Here is a 17,463-nt window from a genome sequence, read left to right as displayed (position 1 = left end):
CCCCAAAGTGTCCCATCAAACCACCACTACGAGCCTCTTTGACAAACAATTCTCTCCATAAGCACATGCACATACAAACTCGCCCATCCTTGAACAAGAAGCCATCAACCAAGTGAAACCTATCATACTGCTTCCCTGGACTAAGAATATCAAAAGTTTCCTTGAAATCGGAGTGCATAGAATAAAGTAACTTTAAGCTACCAAATCCCATAATAGTGGATACCAATTAATTGACCAATACAAACCTTCTTGATAGAGTATCCTCTACCACATTCTCCTTGCCTTTCTTATAGTTGATCACATATGGAAATGTTTCAATAAACTCAACCCACTTAGCATGTCGCTTGTTCAATTTGGATTGTCACTTAAGATGCTTTAAGGACTCAAGTTTGGTCCTTATTACAAACTCTTTATGCCACAAGTAATGTTTCCAATGAGCTAACACCTGCACAAGTGAATACAATTCCTTGTCATAAGTTGAGTACTTGAGAGTAGCTCCCTTTAGCTTTTTACAAAAGTAAAGCAATGTTTTTCCTTCTTGCATCAATACAACACATATACTAATACCCGAACTGTCACATTTAATTTCAAAGGCCTTATCAATGTAGAATAGTTAGAGCAAGGGTGAAGAACTCAACATCGATTTAAAGGCTTGAAAGGAATTCTCTTGTTCTTCCCCCCCACTCAAAAGGAACATCACTCTTGATCAATTCGGTCAAAGGAGAAGAAATTGAACTAAAGTGCTTCTCAAATTACTGGTAAAACCTTGTTAATCCATGAAAAATTCTTACCTCAGTTGCATTGTTTGGGATTGGCCAAGTCTTACGGACTCTACCTTTTCCTCATCAGCCTCTATTCCATTTGCACTAACCAAAAAACCCAAAAACACAACCTTCTGAACATAAAATGAACATTTCATGAAATTAGCAAAGAAATGCTCTTGTTGTAGGACATCAAACACATGTTTCAAATGGGACACATGTTCCTCAATTGTCTTGCTATACGCAATATGTTATTAAAAGACACCACAATAAATTTGTTGATAAAAGGTTTGAGAACATATTTCATCAATCTCATGAAAGTGCTTAGAGAATTTATCAACCCAAATAGCATCACAAGCCATTCAAACAACCAAACTTTGTTTTAACGCCATCTTCCACTCATTACCCAGTTTCATACAAATTTGATAATACCCACTTCGAAGATCAATCTTGGAGAACACACATGAGCCACATAGCTCATCAAGCATGTCACATCCCAACCCCGCGGGCCATGATGGGTGCCCGAGCTGGACACTCGCGTATCCCCTTGCTAACTATAAGTAAATCTGCCTCCAGTTTGAGTGATAACATATCGACAAATAGCATAACATATAAGCCAACGAGGCCATCATAATATGTAGGGTCGTTAATAAATACATGCGCGAGCCAACAAGTCTGCAATGATAAAGGGAATGTCCCAAAACATAATTCATATGAGCACAATGGTACATACGTATATATATAACCCACATACATGTCCACAGACCTCTAAGAGTAAAAACCGTAATATATGGTAGGACAGAGCCCCACTGTACCTATGAACAAGCAAATGTATGCATCAAGGTTTAGTACCCAAAATCTAGGCTCCAGCACAATGGAGCGCTTTGGAACCACTAAATGGGACTCTTATACTGGTGGATCCCCAAAGTGTGTCTCAGTACTTGCGGGCATGAAACACAGCCCCCTGAAAAAAGAGGGGTCAGTATGATATATGTACTGAGTATATAAGTTATAACATATCATAAATGAGATCATATCTGAAATAGGCATTCAGGAGATAAGTATGTTACTTACGAACCCACTGTACCTGTATTTTGTGAATCATAAAAGCATGCATGCTCATATCATACAATATCGCCGACCTTTTTTGGGACTCGGTGAATCATATATTTGTAGGGCCATCACAAGGCCTGGCGCCATCATCACCTTATCACACCATATCATCATATATATACATACGTACCCGACCCTCTAGTGAGGGAATCGGTGAGTCAATGCAGTAAACTATGCACGATTAGATACCCGACCCGAGACTCAGTGAAAGAAGTATTAAAGTATACACGAGTGGAGTAGTGGATAACTACATGCAATTTAAATCATTATTAGAGACTCGACAGTATAAGAAGATTAAGCTATTGTCTGAGGACCAGAGTAGTACTGTAGTCATCTCAAGTGCCCTCTAAATGCCATTAGGGGCTATATCAATTAGAATCTTGGGGACCCTAGACATGTACTAAAGTAATGCTAACCGCTTAAGGACTCAGGAGCACTTGTTTTCATATTGTCCTTATGACTAGGAGCCCGTATATTCATTAATTCCTTAGCATATAGAAGGTTCAAGGAAAATAGTTCAACTATTATAAAAGTTTGATATCTAGAAGTGAATAAGATTTATGAATCATACTCGGGGTTCTATAAATAAAATTATCCCCACACTTCATATGCAAACCACTTAAGACTAAGACATGCCAAAAGGAAAGAAAGATAGATTTACATACCTCTTATCGACTGCTTTTAACACAGCTTGTCTCGTCGTCCTCTGAACCTATTTAACATGAAGGTAATACTAATATTAATATCCTTTAACTTTCCAGCTTCTCAATGCAAAACCACGCATCCATAGGAATTAATTCCTTATTCGCCTTTATCGATTAATATGTGCATATATACCCTTTCTTAGAAGGTGACACATGGCATCCCCTTAAGGGTGATACGTGGCAGACCCTTAGGGTGCCATCTTAGTCCATGCGGCCACTCATATGATGCCACATGGCAGTATGGTCCACCTTAAATAGGCGAGTCACCTACTTGGTCCATATAGGTGCATTACCTACTTATTCCAAGTCATTTCATTACCTACTTGTTTTAATTAGGTTCTACGCCTCCCTCTTTCTCTCCCGCAGGTTCGTAATCTCATATCACTTTAAGAACCTATGTATTCCTTACTAATTAAGCTCAATGTGTAATCAAGTATCTTAATTACGTAGGACATCCAATTTGGTAGCTTACGCAAGTAAGTCGAGTTCCACAACTTGATATTTGGCCTCCAACTCCTTTCAAATCCTTATAACTCTATTTCCAACCTTCCCTATTATAAAGCATCACCTCCTCCCCTCCTTAGAGTTATTTGATAACGTTCAGATACTTTATGTCATGTGGCAACTTTTAAGAAGCTTAAGAAAGAGTTCTTAGGTACAAAAGTATGGGGCATAACATCCTTCCCCCCTTTAGAACATTCGTCCTAGAATGTTAATTAACCTCATAAGGTCATACAAGGACTTTGGGAATTCTCTATACCAGTGGTCATCCATAGGCCTCCTACTCATCAACACTATTGATTTAGGAGTTTAGATTATCTGTAGATGTAGGGAAACTAATATGGATATTCCTTCTCTATCTTTGTATCATCACAATGCTTTGATGGGAGCCATGTCCTTAGTTTACAATCTTCTAATTTGCTGAACCAAAATGGCGATAGGTCACTCCTCATAGGATATCTCCTTGTTATGTGGATCTCATCCAACGGAAATATTTTGGAAGGGTCAGTTATACCTTTGCAAAATCTTGATATATGAGGTACTGGGTATATACTTCTAAATTTGATGGTAGTTCTAACTCATAGGTAGCTTTACATATCCTACAAATAATCTGGTAAGGACTAATATATCTCGGGCTAAGTTTCCCTTTCTTGTCGTGTCCCGTTACACCTTTCATTGGTGACTCTTTCACGAATACCCAACCCTAACTTTAGACTCGAAAAGTCGACGTTGATTATCTGAGTATGACTTCTATCGACTCTGGGTTGCTATTAGTTTCTCCTGAATAGGTTTCACTTTATCAATAGTCTATTGGCTCATATCCGGGCCCATTAGTGGACCTTTATCAACCTTAAACCCACCAGTAGGTGCTCTACACCTTCTGCTATACGAAGCTTTCTATGGTGCCTTATGGATGCTATTATAAGCAACTTCAATAAGTGATAGGTGATCACTCTAGCTACTTCTGAGGTTAATAATACAGGCCTGCAACATATTTTCTAGCATTTGTATAGTGTGCTCGGCCTGTCGATTAGTCTGAGGGTGAAAGATTGTGATAAGATTCACCTAAGTTCCTAATTACTTCTTGGAATGATCCCCAAAAGTTAGCTATAGATTGGGCTTCTCTGTCTGAGATCATAGATGTGGGGATCCCGCAAAATTTTACTATTTCCTTTTTATATAGTCTTGCATAGTCCTTGATTGAATATATGGTCCTAACTTGTTACATGTCATACTCTTGAGCTCTAAATGTCTCTTAAGCTTCTTAGAAGTTATCATATGAGCCAGATAATCTACAACACTATCAAACAACTCTAAGGAAGGGGAGAATATGATACACCATAGTAGTGAAGGTTGGAAATAAGGTCATGAGAAGTCAGAAGGAGTTGGAGGAAAAGTAATGAGTCATAGTACTTGATTTATCTACGTAAGCTATTAACTTAGAAGTCTTACAAAGTTAAGCTACTTGAATGCAAGTCGAGCTTACATAGCAAGGATTGCATGGGTTCTTAAAACAAGATGAAATTATGAACCCACGAGGAAGAGGAGGGAATGAAACGTCGCAGCAAAAGGAGGTGCCATGTGGTATCATAGGGAAGTGACACATGGTATCATAGGGAAGTGACATGTGGCAGCAGGTAACCCACCTGCTTGGGGTCAAGTAGGTGACCTATGGCAGCCACTAATTAGCTGTATGGATACGTGGACCAATAGGGATTGGACACGTTTCACCTTCTAAGAAGGTGTATACATGCACCTTATAATGACTTAGAGTCATTCTTTTGTTCATTCTTAGCCAAAAATGTGAAGCACTTGGAAAATAAGGGAGCATAACTAGGGATTACTCCCTTCCAAGGTGACTTCTAATTTTTCTCCGTCAATTAATTATCTATGGTGTTCCTCGATCATGTGGAGATGTATATATTTATCCTATGATGACTACAGAGTTATTTCTTCATCCCTATGCTTAGAAAGATAAGAGAAAGTGGAGAAAAAACCCTAAGCTAGAGAAGGAGAGAGATACGGTTGGAAGAGGGAAAAGGTAATTCCTGACTTTCGTTTGTGAATTAATTATTTAAGTTATACCGCAGTTACATAATAGTGTTTAATAGAATCAAATCAAAATTCTGGGTAGCGAATAAGTGACACAAATAGTCTACTGCATTTCAGCACGTCAAAGAGATTTCCGAGGCGTGTTTTGGCAAGCTTTGGCCAATTTCGGGTAATGTAAGGGTTTTACTTTCAAATTAGAGGTTATGGTGTTATTAGAAGTGTATTACTTTTCTTGTGTGTGTCTGCAAATATGAAAATGTAATAAAGACGCTTGACGTTAGAAACAATCTAAATTGAAGTCGTTATAGTTAAATTGAAGTCGAGTTGGGTATTGTGCTTTTGGAGCTGCGGCTGTAGGTGGTGTGGTGATGTGTTGCAGGGATTAAAACTATTCTAAGAGAATTGTGGGAGCTTCTGGTTGCAGCCACATGACCCTCCTCTTCGTACGGTTAAAGGTTTTATGAAATAGAGACGAGAGACCCCATTTTGGTATTGTAATTTTCAGCAAGTTGTTTGGAGCTTGTGTGGTGTAATGTTGCCATGTTTTATGTTTATATGAGCTGAAGGTTATTGTTTTTGGTTGTCTGTAGTACTTAGGGATGTAATTGGAAATTCGGATAGGGCATGTTATAGGGGAAGTGCTGCCCGATTTTCCTAAAGCCTTAACCAACTAAAGAACTAGTCAAGAAGATAAGCCATAAAGTGAGTTCTATGAATACTTGGGTGCAACTTAAGATTCTAAAAATTCAAGGGTTGTTCATATTTATATTGCTTCCATTTTGAATAGGTTCAAAGGACGACGAGGCGAACATAAGAAAGAGTAACCTGTAGGAGGTATGTGAAGCTTTCTCTTGGCATGTTTTTGGCATAAGTATGTAAAGATATCTCTCTTTCCTTTTGGCATGCCTTAGCCGTAAGTGAATTATATGTGAAATATGAGGATAATTCTATTCCCAGAACTCCAAGTATGCCTCATAATCCCTATCCAGTGCCTGGTATTGGAACCCCTGCAAAAATTGAGTATTGCATGTCAAGGCTTCTACGTGTTAAAAAGTAGTGTGTGGAAATCTATCTCTCTTTTCTCTTGATATGTACTTGGAATGAAAATGAGGTTATTATGACATATTTGTTCACCGAGCCCCAGGATGGGCCGACTACGAAATATGTACATAATGACCACATGAAGGAAATTACAAACTATATAGAGCTTATTCTCTTTCTTCTTTTGACATGTCTTAGTTGTAAGTTAAATATGATACAAGCTTCAGTGTAACTCCAGTCTTAAGAATCTCCTATTTACTATTGTATATCGAACTTCTATAGTAGTTGAACTATTTCCTTAGAAACTTCTATATGTTATAGAGGTAACAAATGTACATGCTCTATGTCTTAAAGACTATATGTTAATAAGTATTTCTGGTTCCATAAGCGATTTGGCTTTGCTTTAGTACATGTCTAGGGTCCCCTAGATTGCAACTGTCATAACCCATAATGGCATTTAGAGGACACTCGAGATGAGTATACTACTACTCAGGTTCTTAGACGATAGCTTAATTTTCTTATACGATCGAGTCTCTGATAATATTTTAAATTGCATATGGTTACTCACTACTCTACTCATGCATACTGTAACCCTTCTATCATAAAGTCCCAGGTCGGGGTATGTAAACCTGCACAGTTCACTGCATTATCCACCGAGTCCCTCACCAAAGGGTTGGGTACACTATATGAGGATATGATAATACAATGACATGACAAACTCACTGAGTTCCTCAGTAGAGAGCCGGGTACGTATGTATATATATGATGATGTATTGTAATAAGGTGGTGATGGTGCCAGACCTATGATGGTCCTATAGATATAATTCACCGTATCCTTGATAGGGCCGGCTATATTGTATAATTTGAGCATGCATGTTTTTATGATTCATAGGGTACATGTACCAGTTTCTGATTTGATATTTTATCCCCTACTTCTCTATTTCAGATATGGTTCCAGTTGTATTATGTTATGTTTTACATACTCAATACATATGTCATACTGACCCTCCCTTCTTTGGAGGGCTGCATTTCATGCCTGCAGGTATAGATACAAGTTTTGGGAGTCCATCAGCTTAGGATTCCGCTCAGCTCAGCTGGAAGGGGCTCCTTTATATCAGAGCCTTGTTTTAGTACTGACTGCGGATGTATAAAACTTCTTTTGTTTATTCAAGGGTACAACAGGGGCCCTATCCCGCCATATGTTATCATTAATATTTTTAGAGGTTTGTAGATATGTATATGTGGGTTGTGTATGCCATTATGGTTTAGCTGGGTCAACATGATATATGGTACGTTTTGTTATATTATAAAAGCCTTGTTGGCTTACGTGCCCTTTCATGATGTGATACAAATGAAAGAGGATATAAGTTTATGAAAATGTTATCACCCAATAGGTTTCTGTTGCATGGTATTATTTTATATATAGTTCGACTTTACCACAACTAATAGATGTGTATACGGGGGTTCAAGTCGGAACCCATGGGATCACTACCGATGACAGTTTTTCAAGGCCTTCTTTGAGAAGTATGTACCCCGCACCTTGAGAGAGAGGCTGAGCAATGAGTTCACAGTGCTGGTACAGGGATTGATAATGGTTAAAGAATATGATTCTCAGTTACATGATCTTTCCAAGCAATCTACCATGATTATGCTGAAAAAGGAGGAGCGAGTACATTTGTTTGTCAAATGGTTATCTATTTCTTTGAGGTTGGATACTAAGGAGCTTATCGCATCGAGTTGTTCATCCTTGCAGATAATAGATCATACCCATACTATTGAGGATTTAAGTTGTGAGGCCTCTAGAAGCAGCAATAAAAGGCCTTCCCACTAGGGAAGCTTTAATGAATGACAGTCACATGGTAGAGGTTCTTTTTGAAGGGGCCTTCGAAAGAAGTATCCACCTAGTAGACCAATTCAGGTAGCCTAATAGATTACTGATGGTGGATCAACAGGTGTTGTTGGTCAGAGTAACTTGACTTTAGGTCAGTCTTCTTGGGGTCAAACTTCTAGGTATTCAGGTCATGGTGGCCATTCAAGTTCAATTGGGACATCACAGGGAGGTTCATTCAGAGGATTATGCTATGAGTGTGGCATGATAGGCCACTTTGCTAAGAAGTATCCTACTATCAACTATCACAAATGCTAGAGTCAGCAGGATCCATAGAGTCAGTAGGTTTAGGCCCTTAGGGGCCTAGTTAAGCCGCCCAAAGAGAGTGTCCAGGGTGGTAAAGGTGAGTCACAGGGTACTAAGGGAGGTCCCTAGGCAGCCCAAAGAGGTGATAGAGGTGGACGCAGTCACATGTATTCTTTTCCGGGTATGCTGGAGGAAGAGACATCAGATATTATCATCATAGGTATAATCTCCGCCTCTCGTCATCCTACCTATGCTTTATTTAATCCAGGGTCAATTTATTCATACGTGTCTACATTGTTATGCTAATCAATCAGATATTTTATGTAAGCCATTGCCTTTGCTTATGTTTGTAGCTAACCCTATATGGGACTCTTTAGTAGTAGATCGAGTGTATCAATCCTTTGTGATGACTATCGTGTGGTATGATACTAGAGCAGACTTGATAGTGCTATATATGGTATACTTTGAATTTATTCTTGGAATGGATTAACTGTCTATTCATCATGTGTTTTTGGATTGCTTCTCCAAGACTATTACCTTTTGTATTCTTAATATTCCTCTTGTTGGGTGGGCAAGTGTAGAAAGTGATGTATTGTGTGGTGTGATATCCTTCCTTAGGTCTCAGTGGTTAGCGGGAAAAGGGTGTTTAAACTATCTTGCTTATGTTCGTGACACTAGTGATAACATTCTTCAATTGATTTTATTCTAGTGGTATATATTTCCCACTAATCAACCTAGCCTTCCTCCTGAGCATGATATTGATTTCAGTATTGATGTTGAGTTGGATACACAACTATTATCTATTCCACCATATCAGATGGCTCCATATGAGTTGAGGGAGCTTCAGGTAAAGCTCCAAGACATCTTGAGTTAGGGGTTTATTGGGCCTAGTGTGTCCCCCTGGGGTACTCATGTTCTGTTCATGAAAAGGATTGAAGGTACCTTGTATACATTACAGGCAGCTTAATAAGGTGAATATCAAGAATAAGTACCTGATGCTGCAGATTGATAATTTATTTGAAAAGCTCCAGGGTGCAACAGTGTTCTCTAAGATAAAATTGAGGTCAGGGTATCACTAGTTGAGGATTAGGGAATCAGATTTCCCTAAGACTACTTTCAAGACTCGATATAGGCACTATGAGTTCATAGTCTTGTCTTTTGGGTTGACTAATGCCCCCTCAACATTCCAAGATTTGATGAACCGTGTGTTTATTCCCTAGTTGGACTCTTTTGTCATTATGTTCATTGATGACATTCTAGTCTACTTTGGGAGGAGAGAGCAGCATGAGAAGCATCTGAGGATAGTACATTAGACCTTGCGGGATCAACAGTTGTATGCCAAATTCACAGTGTAAATTTTTTCTTCAGTGTGTAGTATTCCTAAGGCACGTGGTCTCCAAGGATGGTATTACGGTAGATCTGGTGAACATAGAGACAGTTCATAATTGGGTTAGGCCCACTTCTCCTATCGAGGTTTGTAGTTTCATTGGGTTGGCTGGGTATTACAACGGTTTGTGGAGGGGATCTGTTCTATTGCATTGCCTTTGATCAGATTGACTCAGAAAAATGTTCCCCTCTAGTGGTCTGATAAGTGTGAGGCGAGCTTCCTGAAGTTCAAGGCCTTATTGACTTCAACTCCGAATATTACTCTTCCTATTAAGGACCATGATTTTATAGTGTATTATGATTCTTTTTATGTTGTCTTGGGGTGCATTTTAATGCAGCAAGGTAGATTTATTGTATACGCTTCCAAGTAGCTAAAAGTGCATTATCGAAACTACCCTACACATGATTTATAGTCGACAGCAGTAGTATTCTCATTAAAGATTTAGAGGAATTACTTGTATGTAGCCTGCTATGTGATCTACACTGATCATCGTAGTATTCAGTACATACCTTAATTTAAGACAGCTCATGTAGTTGGATTTGTTGAAGGACTATGATATCACTATTCTCTCTCACCCAGTTAAAGCAAATGTAGTGGCACATGCTTTAACTTGGAAGGCAGTTAGTATGGAGAGTTTGACATTCTTATCGATTAAGGAGCGGCCTTAAGCTTCAGACATTCAGTCCTTAGCTAACCAGATTATTCGTCTTGATATTTCTAAGCCGGGCAAAGTACTTGCTTGCATAGAAGTTAGGTCTTTCTTGAGAGAGCAGATACAAGCACAGCAGTTTGAGGACCCATAAAGAAGGGTTATTCGAGATAAGTTACTCAATAGTGAGGCTAGGAAAGCTACCTTAGATCCATAGGGCATTTTGAGGATTGAGGGTCATATCTGTGTTTTAGAGTTTGAGATCTAGTCAGGCTCATTCTTGAGGAGGCCAATTGTTCCATATATTCCATTCATCCCAATGCATCGAAGATGTATTGTGACCTATGAAATTATTTTTGGTGGTGTGGGATAAAGTGGGACATTGCAGATTTTGTGGCTAGGTGCTTGAACTGTCAGAAAGTTAAGTTCGATCATCAGAGGTCATGTAGTTTTACCCATATACTACCCATTCCATAGTGGAAGTGGGAGCAGATAGGTATGGACTTTGCAATGGGTTTACCATGTACCTCCCAACTTTTTGATTGTATTTGGGTCATTGTAGATCGATTGACCAAGTCTTCTTACTTTTTAGAGATGTAGACTACATATACTTCATAGAGGTTGCATCATATTTACATTCGAGAGGTGGTCCAATTGCATGTGGTACGATTATCTATCATTTCAAATTAGGGTAATTAGTTCATTTTGAATTTCTATGGTCTATTCAGAGATAGTTAGGAACCCGAGTTGAGCTCATAACAACCTTCCACCCCTAGACCAATGGTCAGTCAGAGAAGACTATTCAAGCCTTGGTGAATATGCTACGAGCCTGTGTTATTGATTTTGCAGGTTAGTGGGATCAGTCCTTAGCTTTGGTGGAGTTCGTATATAATAATAGCTACCATTTAAGCATCGAGATGATACCTGTTGAGGCATTTTATGGTAGGAGATGTCATTCCCTAGTAGGATGGTTTGATGACTTTGAGGTTAGATCTTAGGGCACCCATTTACTGCGTGATTTGATGGACAAAGTTCGTATGATCTAGAAAAGGATCTGTAGGACCCAGAGTAGGATGAAAAGTCATGTTGACAAGAGGGTTCAACCTTAGAAGTTTATGGTTGAAGATCGGGTATTCCTATGAGTGTCGCCCATGAAGGGAATAATAAGATTCGGCAGAAGGGGTAAACATAGCCCCAGTTTTATTGTCCCATTTTGATAGCTTGAGACAAGTAAGGGTGGTAGCTTATAAGTTGGCCTTGCCCCCAACAATTTCAGGTGTTCATCCTATGTTCCATTGTGATGACCCAACTCCCTAGGCTGTGACTGGTGCCTGAGTTGGGCACCCATACATACCCTTAGCCCTACTTAGCGTGTTAGCAGAATAAACAAAAGTAAAAATCGAAAAGGGGTCGCTAGAGAGCGCATGAGAACATATATAGCACACGAGGGTCGTTAAGGCCATCACGGAACACAAATCCCAAAATATATATACATAACCCACATCACAAGTCTATAGACCTCTACAGAATGCTAGCCTAGTCAAATGACGGGATAGGGCCCCGTCGTACCCCTGAATAAACAAACATATATATCAAATGACCAGTATCAAAAGTTAGGCTCTGGAAAAGTGGAGCACTTCCAACATTGTTGAGTAGAAAACCTAAGCTAGCGGATCTCCAAAATTAACATTTGTACCTGCAGGTATAAAATGCATCCCCCCGAAGAAAGGGGGGTCAGTACAACATATGTACTGAGTATGTAAAGCATGGACTGTATTAAATAAAGTCATTACCAGAACAGAAGGTGCAAAAATGAGCAAACTACCCAGAATATCAAAATTCTTTTCATAACCACAAATAATGTATACAGAAAAATATATGCCATATCCATACCCATTGTGGGACTCGGTGAACAAATACAAAATGTGGTAGCCTCCCCTTCACTAGCGCCAAGACACATCATAACTCTAGAGTAGGGAATATCTCTATAACAGATCATATCATATCAGATCATATCATATCATAGGTGTACATGGCACATCATAACTCTACAAATCAAACCTATGTAGAGGTCGTACCTTCCTTCTCATGTCAGGGCACGACGAACAATGCAGAGAAGTACGCACAATAACAAAACCAAACCCGGGCTCGCTGAAGGAAGTATTAAGGCATCCATGAGTGGAGTAGTGACAAACTTAATGCAATATAAAATACAAAACATTTCCATAGACTCGATAGCATAACTCCGATGACAAGTCATATAAGAGAAATTGCACGATAATTATAGTGCATGTCTTTCAGATGTCACGATGGTCTATGTCAAAATAGTCTTTCTGAAAGCGTTTCCATATTTCAAAATATATTATGGGGCTTAATGGAATAATTAAAATAAGTTATCGTTCAAAATCAAGACAAGAGTTATATCAAGTACCTTGTGAAAGTCACTATGGATTACATCAAAATAGAACTTCTGAGGTTATATACTCATATCAAAGCGTAATCAAATATCTTTGGGAAATCAAGAAATTGGTCATCCTAGTGGCTCTACGGATAGGAACTCCCTTGGAATCATATAAAAATCATATACTTGCTTCATAAAAACCATGCCAAAAAGGACGATTAGCTTTACATATTTGTGCCCAAAACATGCCAAGAGATAGAATAAGCTTAATACACTTATGCCGAAGACATGCCAAAGTAATGTATAAGCCTTATATACGTATGCCAAAATATGCCAAAAGAAGGAAACGTTAGCTTTACATACCTCTTACAAATTATTCTTAACACGTTCGCCTGTTCATCTCTTGAACCTATTTAACATTCAATAAATACGAGCATCAACAAACCTTGACTTTCCATCGTCTTAAGTTTCATGCGAGTATTCATAGAACTCATCTCCTCGCTCGCCTTCTCGACTAGTTCCTTAGTTAGTTAAGGAGTTAATGGATATCGGGCAGCACCTCCTCTATAACATGCCCTATCCAAATTTCCTATTAGATCCCTAATCACTAAATACAACCAAAAAAACAAACTACAGCTCATATACAACTAAAACATGGCAACATTACACAACATAAGCTCCAAACCACTTGCTGAATATTACGATACCAAAATAGGGTTTGTAGTCCTTATTTTGCAAAACCTTTAATTGTACGAAACGAGGAGTCGTGTGGATGAAACCAGCAGCCCACACACCTCTTTTAGAATACTTTTAGGCCCTGAAACACACCACCACACACCTGCAGCAGCACACTACAAGCACAACACCTTGCTTCGACTACAATTTAACTATAGCGACTCTAATTTAGTTTGTTTTGAACGTCAAGCCCCTATATTTAATTTTTATACTTCCATCCATATAAAAGGCGTGTAATACATTCCCTTAACACACCATAAACTTCAAATTGAAAGGAAAGACCTCACCTTACCCGAAATTGGCCAAAGCTTTCCAAAACTCGCCTCAGAAGTTCCTTAATTATGGCTCAAATGTTGTGGCTATTTGCTATCCATTTTGTGCTTCTCCAAACAAAAACTTTGCATTATTAACACCTTCATATCTATTACACCCCACACTTCCGAGCTCGGAATGTCTCTTAAGTTTCTTGGAAGTTATCAAGTGAGTCGGATAATCTACTACGCTATCAAACAACTCTAAGGAAAGAAGAATGAGACACCCCTTGAGAGGGAAGGTTGGAAATAGAGTCGTGAGAATCCGAAAAGAGTTGGAGGCCAAGAAATGAGTCATAGGACTCGATCTACCTACGTAATCTACTAATTTAAAAGTCTTATACACTTGAGCTCATTAAGGATATACCAAAATTACGTAGCACGGATTAAATAGGCTCTTAAAATAAGATTAGATTACAATCCCACGAGGAAGAGAAGAGAAGGACACGCGGCAGCCTAGTAAGGCAACAGGTGGATGCACTTCAAGCAAGAAGGTGACCTACCTTCTTGGGGTCAAGTAGGTGACCCACCTACTTAGGGGTGGTCCCCACCAAGGACACATGGACGCCACTCATTGGTTGCATGGTTGACATGGCCCAATAGAGGCTGGACACGTGTCACCCTTTGAGGATGACACGTGTCACCTCCTAATGAGGTGTATATATGTTTGTTTGGATGAATATTAAGTCATTTATTATTCTATTTGGAGCTCAAACTTCAGCAAACAAAAGAGAGAGAAATTTGGAGGAAAAAGAAAGGCAGCCACAGTTTGGAAGAATTAAAGGTAAGTTCTTTAATTTTTCCTCCGTGAATTAATTGTCTAGGGTGTTCCTAAACCACGGGAAGATGTATATATGTATATTATTATGCTTAAAGAACCATGTTTTCAGTTTTACACTTGGAAGGAATGAGAGAAAGCTAAAAATAAACCTAGAGGGCCAAGAGAGAGGGCTATAGGTTTGGGGCTGCCAAGGTAAGCCTCCGAGTTTTATTTCGTGAATTAATTATTTAAGGTATTCCAAGGTTATATATTAGTGTTTGATAACATAAAATTCCAATTTGGGGAAGCGTAAAAGGGACACAAATAGTCCATCCCAATTCAGCACCTCAAGAAGTTTACGAAATGCAGTTTTGGCGAGTTTTGGCCAATTTCGAGTAAGGTAAGGTTTCTCCTTTAAATTTGGACTTTATGTGTTGTTATGAAGTGTTTTAAACACCCTATACATTTCTGGAAATGTTAAAGTGTCATAGAAACACTTGACGTTCGAAACAAACTAAATTGGAGTCGCTATAGTTGAATTGTCGTCAAAGTAAAGTGTTGTGCTTGTGGTGTACTGCTGCAGGTGTGTGGGGGTGTGTTTCAGGGACTAAAAGTGTTCTAAATTAGGTGTGTTTTCTTCTGGTTTCACCCACCCGACCCCTCATTTCATATAATTAAAGGCAATGTGAAATAAAGTCTAGAAACCCTATTTTGGTATTGTAATTTCGAGTGAGTCGTTTGGAGTTTATGTTGTATATTGTTGGTGTGAATTGCTTGAACAAATACTGCAGGTTATTTTTGTTGGTTGGCTGTAGTTATTAGGTGTTTAATTGGAAATTTGTATAGGGCACATTATAGGGGAGATGCTTCCCAATATTCATTGACGCCTTAAACTAATTAAAGAACTAGTCGAGGAGACGAACAAGGAAATAGGCTCCATGAATACTAAGGTGCAACTTAAGGTGCTGGAAAGTAAAGAGTGGTTGGTATTCATATTACTTCCATGTTGAATAGGTTCAAAGGATGACGAGGCAAACGTGACAAAGAGTAACCCGTATGAGGTATATGAAGCTTTCTCTTGGCATGTTTTTGGAATAAGTATGTGAAACTATCTCTTCTTTCTTTTGGCATATCTTAGATGTAGACTATGGATGATGTAAGCTTTGGTGCAACTTCATTCTTAGGTTTTGAATATGGTTTCAGGACTCTTGATCACTTATGGATGTTAAGACTCTTAAAGTAGATAAACTTCTATTCCTCAAGTCTTCTATGTGACTGTATAGTAATTGATTAGATAAAACTCTTCTTTTGAAAGAGAAAGGCTCTGAGATAACAAATGCTCCGAATACTATAAGATATTTCACACTGGTATATGTCTAAGAGTTCCAAAACTCTTTTTTACTTAGTCCTTAGTGATATTCAGAGGGTATACGTCAGATACTTCCTACCCTGATCTCCAAGTGATGGTTCTCTTAATGACTTCATTGAGTCTTAGATAATGATTTAAACTATGTTTTGTTTCTCACTACTCTAATTGTGTATACTGTAACACTTCTTCTCTGAGTCCTGGGATGGTTATCGGATTCAAGCTCAATTCCACTGCATTGTTCATCGCGCCCTCACTCGAGGGCTGGGTATGTATATATATATGTGATGATGTGATGATGTGTTGTAATAAGGAGGTGATGGTTCTACAGATATGATTCACCGGATCCCTGATAGGGCCGGCTATATTGAAAATTTAAGCATGCACGATTTTACTTTCCCACGTATAGGTTTTCTGATTTGATATTTTATCCCCTGCTTCTCTATTTTAGATATGCCTCCAGTTGTATTATGTTATATTTTACATACTTAGTACATATGTCGTAGTGACCCCCCTTTCTTGGAGTGGCTGCGTTTCATGCGCACAAATACAGATGCAGGTTTTAGGAGTCCGTTAGTTTAGTATTCTGTTTAGCTCATCTGGAAGAGGCTCCATTGTCTCGAAGCCTAGTTCTTGGCACTGGCCGTGGATATATAATATTGTTTTGTTATTCAGCGGTACGGAGGGGGCCCTGTCTCACCATATGTTGTCATTAGTATTGTTAGAGGTCTGCAGACATGTATATGTGGGTTGTATATGTCAGTTTGGTTCAGCTGGGTCTATATGATGTATTGTACGTGTTATTATGTTATGACAGCCTTATCGGCTTTCGTTGCCTTTTATGTCATGATATGAATGAAAGAGGCTACAGATATACGAAATGTTATCACCCATGGAGGTTATCATGTATGTATCATGTTATTTGTAGTCCGGTTGGACTACACTTGATGTATATACATTGCATGTTTATAATTTGACATGACCACAGTGGATATATATATATATATTATGGGTCCAGGTCGGACCCTGTCACGGCCTACGAGGTTGGGTCATGATAGAAATAGTATCAGAGCAGTTTATTCTTAGATTATCTGCAGACCATGTCTAGTAGAGTCTTGAATATCGATGTGTTGCTTACTATATTTATAAATAGAAAGCTACAGGACATTTAGGATGTTACCTTTGTTTCATATCTGAGATCGTGCTATATATCCTAGTCATAGGACAATTCTTTATACTAACCATGGATTTTAGCAGAAGGATGACATTAACATAAGGAAGTAATTGACGACATGGGAAAGTTATGGAGCACGTAGGTAAGTAAAGTAAAGGCACGAAAGATATCTACTAAGTAAGGTATTGAAGTAAAATTGAAATGTAAAGTCGAAATCTGAAAGGAAAATAGACAGGAAAGTGCAACAGATGTAGTTTGAAGTAGGACATACGAGGTAAGTCTATTATTTCTATATTATTGTTGATATTGAAAGCCTTGTGTGGCTGCGGATATGAGATGATATTGAAAGTTCTGTGTGGCTGTGATATGATATG

The sequence above is a fragment of the Solanum dulcamara genome, chromosome 1 (genome assembly GCF_947179165.1).
Source record: "Solanum dulcamara chromosome 1, daSolDulc1.2, whole genome shotgun sequence".
In the NCBI taxonomy this organism is placed as follows: domain Eukaryota; kingdom Viridiplantae; phylum Streptophyta; class Magnoliopsida; order Solanales; family Solanaceae; genus Solanum; species Solanum dulcamara.
The sequence above is the reverse complement of the archived record's forward strand: the minus strand, read 5'-3'. Positions refer to the sequence as shown.